This window comes from Schistocerca nitens, chromosome 1 (genome assembly GCF_023898315.1).
Source record: "Schistocerca nitens isolate TAMUIC-IGC-003100 chromosome 1, iqSchNite1.1, whole genome shotgun sequence".
NCBI classification, from domain to species: Eukaryota; Metazoa; Arthropoda; class Insecta; order Orthoptera; family Acrididae; genus Schistocerca; species Schistocerca nitens.
In genome coordinates, this window is record NC_064614.1 from 663,450,430 (window position 1) to 663,457,576 (window position 7,147).

Sequence of the window (7,147 nt, forward strand, 5' to 3'; positions counted from 1 at the left end):
GCACACAGCACAGCCAGTGATTTTCATACAGAGCGCTACGTGGCGTTACCAATATAAAAACCTAAAGGATGTACGGGTGAAAAACACAACAAACCAATTATGACGAAATCCAAGAACTTTGGAAAGATGTAGCATTTACAAAAGAATACTATTTGGCTCAGTCTGAATTAACAATACATACACGACTTATTAGGCTATCAAACGCAATCGGAAGACATAATGGTTTAGAGGCACCACGATGTTAAAACCATTCCCTTTTGGAAGATGACCACTTTGACATTAACATATCATAAGAAACCATTGTAATCATCTCTCTGATAAACATGTATTTTACTGCTTTTGGTGTAAATTCAGAAATGTCAAACGAGTTATCTCCATAATAGATGTATAAGACAATGAAATCTGTTGCAAATTTCCGATTGATAGTAACATCAACATGTAGGGTGTGTTCTTTCGATTCCATATCTCACAGTTCTCATACTAACTGGTGCTTTAATTTGTTTATTAATTTCCTAACTACGCAATATCGAATTTCTTCTCCCACGGGACATTTTCGATCTAACGCTACCACAAATATCAGTATTCCTTCATGTAATTAAATAAAAAAATGGAAAATGTTACGTCCATCTATGACATGGCAAACCTATAGATGAATTTGTGAGAAACGTTATCTACTTAACAACCCAAACTCTATTTTTTTATGAGTAGTGCACATTACATGAAACGGCCAACATTCGCTGTACTGTACCCGTTGTTTAGACATTTCCTTGTATGATATTTGGTTATTATTTCGTTGTCTACCTTCTATGGAGATTACTAATAAGAAAGTGATAAAACTTGATAAATTTTTCGATCATGAATCTCTCTCTCTAGTACAGTGACACGGACTTGCATTATGCAGAAAAGATTGTTTAGCAGATAAATAATTCAACAGATTTTGCATGGTCTTGTTAAAATGAGGTATGAATGTAAGGTAAATATTATTTACACTTACTTCTGAGTTACCTTCGTCATTATTTATACGTTAAAATCAGTAGTGTTAGACGCACGTGTGACACAGATGACACATAAATTGACGACCTAATGGTGTTAGGCTCACGAGAAACTGCGATAGCGCCTGTCGTAAGACAAGGTGTTTATCCGCTAGTGCGGTAGGTTTGGTGGGTTGCATCTAGTATTTGCAGCAGGCGTCATAATCTGAAGGACGGTGATTGAAGCACACAAAGGACAAAGACGACGTAATATTTTGCTGCCAGGTCCAGAAGATCCGTTCTTACCGTATTTCTTCCATATTCAACGTTGGATTTTATCCTGAGTCCGTTGGTGCAGTGTTAAGTCGCTGAACTCCCATTAGGGAAATTTAGGATGAAATACTAGTCCCCCCTTTCAAATATAAGTTTTCCGCTTTTTTCGTGAGCAATGCCTGACAAATGTCGGTGTGGCTCTTTGGATAGACTAGAATCTATTTTTTTGTCAATTTCAAATAACTCTTTATTTGGGACATCATCAACGTGGAAAGAAATAAAACTACTGTCACATGTCGCAGATGTGGTATAAGAATGCTTCAAAGTAACCTCTATTTTTTTTTTTTAATTTTCTCAACTGTTTCTTATTTATGAATCATCTGTGACATATTGACTTCAAACACTGACTTCAAGGTATGAATAACGATGACGTTAGAAATAAGTATGCATAATTTTTATTTTGTGTCTGTACTCATATTTAACTACACCAAGTGACCGCTGTAGATCTATTCACCAGCTAACAAACGTTTTGAAAACCAGACAAATTATCATTACTATACTAGAGAGAAACTAATGACTGAAAAGTATAACAACCTTTTACAATTTCTTCGACTGATCTTTGTGGAAGCGAGACACTGAAACTGAAACAGCAAATAATATACGGAAATCCATAAACAATGAATTTAAACAATAGTGCAGCGATTCGTTTGTCGGTTCACGTAATGTGTTCTCATTTCTTAAAATATTTCATCTACTATGTCATGCTGGGATGACTTTCTTGTTGAACGCTTCGTTCCCGACGGCGGAGGATCGTCCGATGCACACCCTGGCTCGCAAACTGACTGAATTAAAATGCCGTTTCTGTGTGCTCCCACACAGAGGCGTGACATAACATGATTTGAAAAGTTGACTGCAATTGGCCGCCGTCGTTTGCTTTCTTCATCTATTGCTCCCATTGTGGGAGACTGGCACACTTCTGCTGAAGCACCGAAATCTATATATCATTCAGTTTCACACCCTGCTCCTTCCGATTAAAATTATTGAGGTGTGCAGTAAAGGTAGTACAATATTAATCTGTTTGTAGGAATCTTGTGATGTAATTTTTTTGAACATCTTATTCTTAAGAGTTCTGTTGAAACGGTCAACACCGAAACTTTTACATTTGAAAGAGCAATCTAATGATTAACCTTCGGACGTTGCATTAATTTTCCGGAACTAACATTGCAAAATTCTTTTCTCAATTCAGTTTGTAGATGTGACAGTGTTCTGCTGCTTTTTCGGTATATAATTTTAAGTTCATGTGCTTCTGCTGCACCAGCTTTAGTTAATAAATATTTATACCCAGAATTCAGTCTGAAATAAGAATAATAAGGCTCCGTGTCTTCTAAACCTGCCCAGTGCAGTTCAAGAACCTGTGTGGTGGTGTTGGATATGTCGTGCTGGTAGGACGATGAAATCCAGTGCGATGGCAGCTTGCACCTCCCACGCTTCTTAATTTAGTGATGTATGTTGAAACTAAAATGGTTTCAGAATAAAGATTCTTTTGTTCTTGAGTCAACAGTGTTCTGATCGATTTGGTGTGGCCCGCCACAAATTCATCTCCTGTGGCCACTTTTTCATCTATGGTTAGTACTTTCAGTCTGTATCTTCAATTATTTGCTGTACTCGTACGTATGTCAATCTGTCTTACCCTACAGTTTTGACCCCATTCAACTCCGTTTGCTTCCATGGACGTTATTGCCTGATGTACTGTATTAAGAGATATCCTGTCAATCTGTTTGTGTTTTCCATGTGTTCCTTTCCCCGCTGATTCTGCGAGGAACTTCCCCATTTACAGGTACTAATTTTCAATGTTAATCTGTAGCACCGCATCTCAAATGCTTCGATTCACTTCTGTTCCGGTTTTCCCACACTCCATGTTTCACTACCATCCAATGCCGTCTGCGCTCCAAAAGTACACTCTCTGAAATTGGTTCCTCAAATTAAGGCCTATGTTGGATACTTGTAGACTTGTCCTGGCCAGGAATGCTCTATTTGCCAGTGCTAGTCTACTTTTTATGTCCACCAACCTCAAACATAATAAGTTTCCAAAGTACTTACGTATAACATTGGATCGCACTCTTTCTTACCGAAAACGTCTGGAGAACACCACTGCAAAAATTGGAACACGGAATAACATCATCCAAAAACTTAGCGGTACTACTTGGGGAGCTAACGCAAAAACATTACGCACCTCATCTATCGCCTTAGTGTTCTCTGTAGCTGAGTACTGCGCTCCAGTCTGGATTAATAGCTGTCACACCAAACTTATTGACAGGCAATTAAATAACACAATGAGGTTGATTTCTGGAACTGTTAAATCAACGCCCACGTACTGGTTACCGGTGCTATGTAATATCCTGCCCCCGGACCTGCGTAGAAAAGCGGCCCTACTGCACGAATTCAGGAAGATTGAGACAAAACCAGAAGTACCAATTAAAGAAGAATTCTCACAACTGCGACACACTCAATTGAAATCAAGAAAGCCACCCATACGCACAGCTGAGCAGCTTCAAAATAATAACTATGACCACATGAAACAATGGAGACTAGATTGGAACCAAAAGACAAATGACCAACTACAGACCTGGTTTGAGAGCTATAACTGCAACATCTCTGGAATGGAACTAACACGGAAAACATGGTCCGCATTAAATCGAATACGTACTGGACATGGCAGGTGTGCGGATTCACTACACAAATGGGGAAGAGCGATGTCACCAGAATGCGACTGCGGTGCCCCTAGACAGACGATCCAACACATCCATGGTGAATGCTCCTTGCGAGCATATGCAGGGAACTGGTCCGACTTCCTGGAGGCATCCCCATCGGCGCTAGAATGGATCTCAAACCTCGATATAACCTTTTAACTGACCAATATAAACATAAATTATATTTATGATTGTTATAAAATTTTAATCTCTAACACTTGATGTATTAATGTTGCATGTATAGCCATACGCTATATAAATAAAATAAATAAATCCGTCCGCCATGTGTTTCTTGTTGTGTATGTACTAAAAACCCATAACTTTATATGCTTCGTATCATCAATTCTAATTATTAAGTTTGTCGCTGTTCTCATTTCTGCTACTTCTTATTAATTTTGTTTTTCTTTCAATTACTCTCGAACCATATCCTATACTAATTAGACTTTATTATTCAACATATCTTGTAATTCTTCCTCACTTTCACTCGGGACAGGAATGTCATAAACGAGTCTTATCATTGACATCCTTTCATCACGAGTTTTAACCCGAGTCCTGAAACTTTCTTTTATTTCCTTTGTTGCTTTTTAGATGTATAGATTGAAAAATAGCGGCGAAAGAGTACATTTCTATCTTACACCCTTTTTAATCCGAACACTTCGATTTTGGTCTTCCGTTATTATTACTCCCTCTTGTTTTCTGTACATATTGTATATTTCCCAACCCCTATTTTTCTCAGGATTTCGAACATCTTGCACTACTTTACATTGTCGAACGCATCTTCCAGGCCTAATAATCTTATGAACGTGTCTTGATTTTCTTCAGTCTTGCCTCCATTATCAATCGAACCGTGAGAACTGCTTCTGCATTGTCTAAAATCAAACTGATCGTCTACATCTACATCTAAGTCGGCATAGATACTCCGCAAGCTACCGTACGGTGCGTGATGGAGGGTACTCTGTACCAATACTAGTCATTCCCTTTCCTGTTCCACTCGCACATAGAGCGAGGGATAAACGACTGTCAATATATCCCTCTGAGCCCTAATTTGGTGAATCCTACCTTGGTGGTCCTCAAGCGCAATGTATGTTGTCGGCAGCAGAATCGTGTGGCGGTCAGTTTCAAATAGCGGTTGTCTAAATTTTATGAATAGTCTTTGACGAACAGAACGTCGACTTCCCTATAGGGATGCCTATTTGAGGTCCCGAAGCATCTTCGGAAGACTTACGTGTTTTTCGAACTTACCGGTAACAAATCTAGCAGCCTGCCTCTGAACTGCTTCGATATTTTCCTTCAATCCGACATCGTACGGATTCCACACACTCGAACGGTACTGAAGAATAGGTCGCATCAGCGTCCTATATGCGATCTCCTTTACAGGTGAACGACTCTTTACTAAATTTCTTCCAATAAACCGACGTCATCCATTTGCCTTTCCTACCACAGTTCTCATCGCTTTGCAACGTTATGCCCAGATATTTAAACGATTTGATTGTGTCAAACAGTACACTAGTAATACTGTATCCGAACATTACAGGTTTGTACTCATCATTTATCCGCTTTAACTTCCATTTTTCCACATTTAGAACTAGCTTCCATTCATCACACCAACTACAAATTTTGTTTAAATCGCAACAACCACTCAATATCAACACCTCACCGTACGTCACAGCATCATCGGCAAACAACCGCAAGCCGTTGCCCATCCTCTCCGCCAAATCATTTACGTATAAAAAGGGCAACAATCACATTTCCTTGGTTCACTCCTGAACGTACCCTTGTCTCTCATGAACACTCGTCGTCGAGGACGACATATTGCGTTCTATCACTTACGAAGTCTTCGCTTCACTCCCATATCCGTGAACTTATTCGATTCGCTCGTACCTTCGTTAATGGGAAACCGTGTCAAATGCTTTCCGGAAATCTAGGAATACGGAATCTGCCTGTTGCCCTTCATCAATAACCTGCAGTACATGATGTGAGAAAAGGGCAAACTGAGTATCGCACAAGCAGTTCCTTCTGGAACCATGCTAATTTTCAAGGATTATGCAGCAAACCGAAGTTAGAGGTATTGGTCTGTATTTTTGCGGGTCCGTTCTTTTACCCATCTTATGAAGGTGAAGTCACTTGGACGTTTATCCAGTTGCTTCGGACTTCACGATAAATGAAAGCTAGGTAAGGGGACAAAGCCGCAGAGCACCGAACTGGGTTTCCATCCGGACCTGTCGATTTATTTGCTTTCAAATCTTTCAGTTGTTTCTCATTAGACTATTTATTTCATTCAACGTATCCTGTAACTCTTCTTCACTTCCACTCAGGATAGGAATGGCATCAGCGAGTCTTATCATCAATATCCTTTCATCGGGAATTTTAATCCCAGTCTGTTCGATGGTCAGATGACGGTATATTTGCATGATTCTCCTGTGTGAACGATTTCTTGAAAGTGAAATTTAAAACCTCGGTCTTTTGTTTTGCTATCTTCAGTTGCCACACCAGAGTGGTCGAGAGAATAGAAGCCGTAGACTCGTTTAGCGCTTTTACATAGGACCAGAACTTTCCAGATTTCTCTGCCAGATCTTTTGCTAAGATGTGAAAATGGTAGTTGTTGTGTGCTTCGCGCATAGATCTTTTCATAGACGCACGAATCTCCACTAACCTGGGCTTGTCGCCATTTTTGCGTTCTCTTTTGAACCGAGAGTACGACAGCCTCCCCTTCCTCGTCATCTAACAGATACTCACTTTTCCTTTCCATTCGACGGTATATTATTCTTGTCGCCGACTGGGATACGTGAACAGTTAAGCTGATTCCAGAATGAGATTTTAACTCTACAGCGGAGTGTGCGCTGATATGAAACTTCCTGGCAGATTAAAACTGTGTGCCGGACCGAGACTCGAACTTGGGACATTGCCCGCGAAAGGCAAAGGTCCCGAGTTCAAGTCTCGGTCCGGCACACAATTTTAATCTGCCAGGAAGTTTCAGTTAAGCTGATTGTCCAATAATTCTCCCGCTTGTTGGCTCATGCAATCTTCGGGATTGTGTGGATGATGTTTTTCCCAAATTCCGATAGTATATCACCATTCTCATTCTCTCATACATTCTACACATCACTTCCCCTAATGTTCTTAGAAGTTTTGATGGACTGTTATATATCCCTT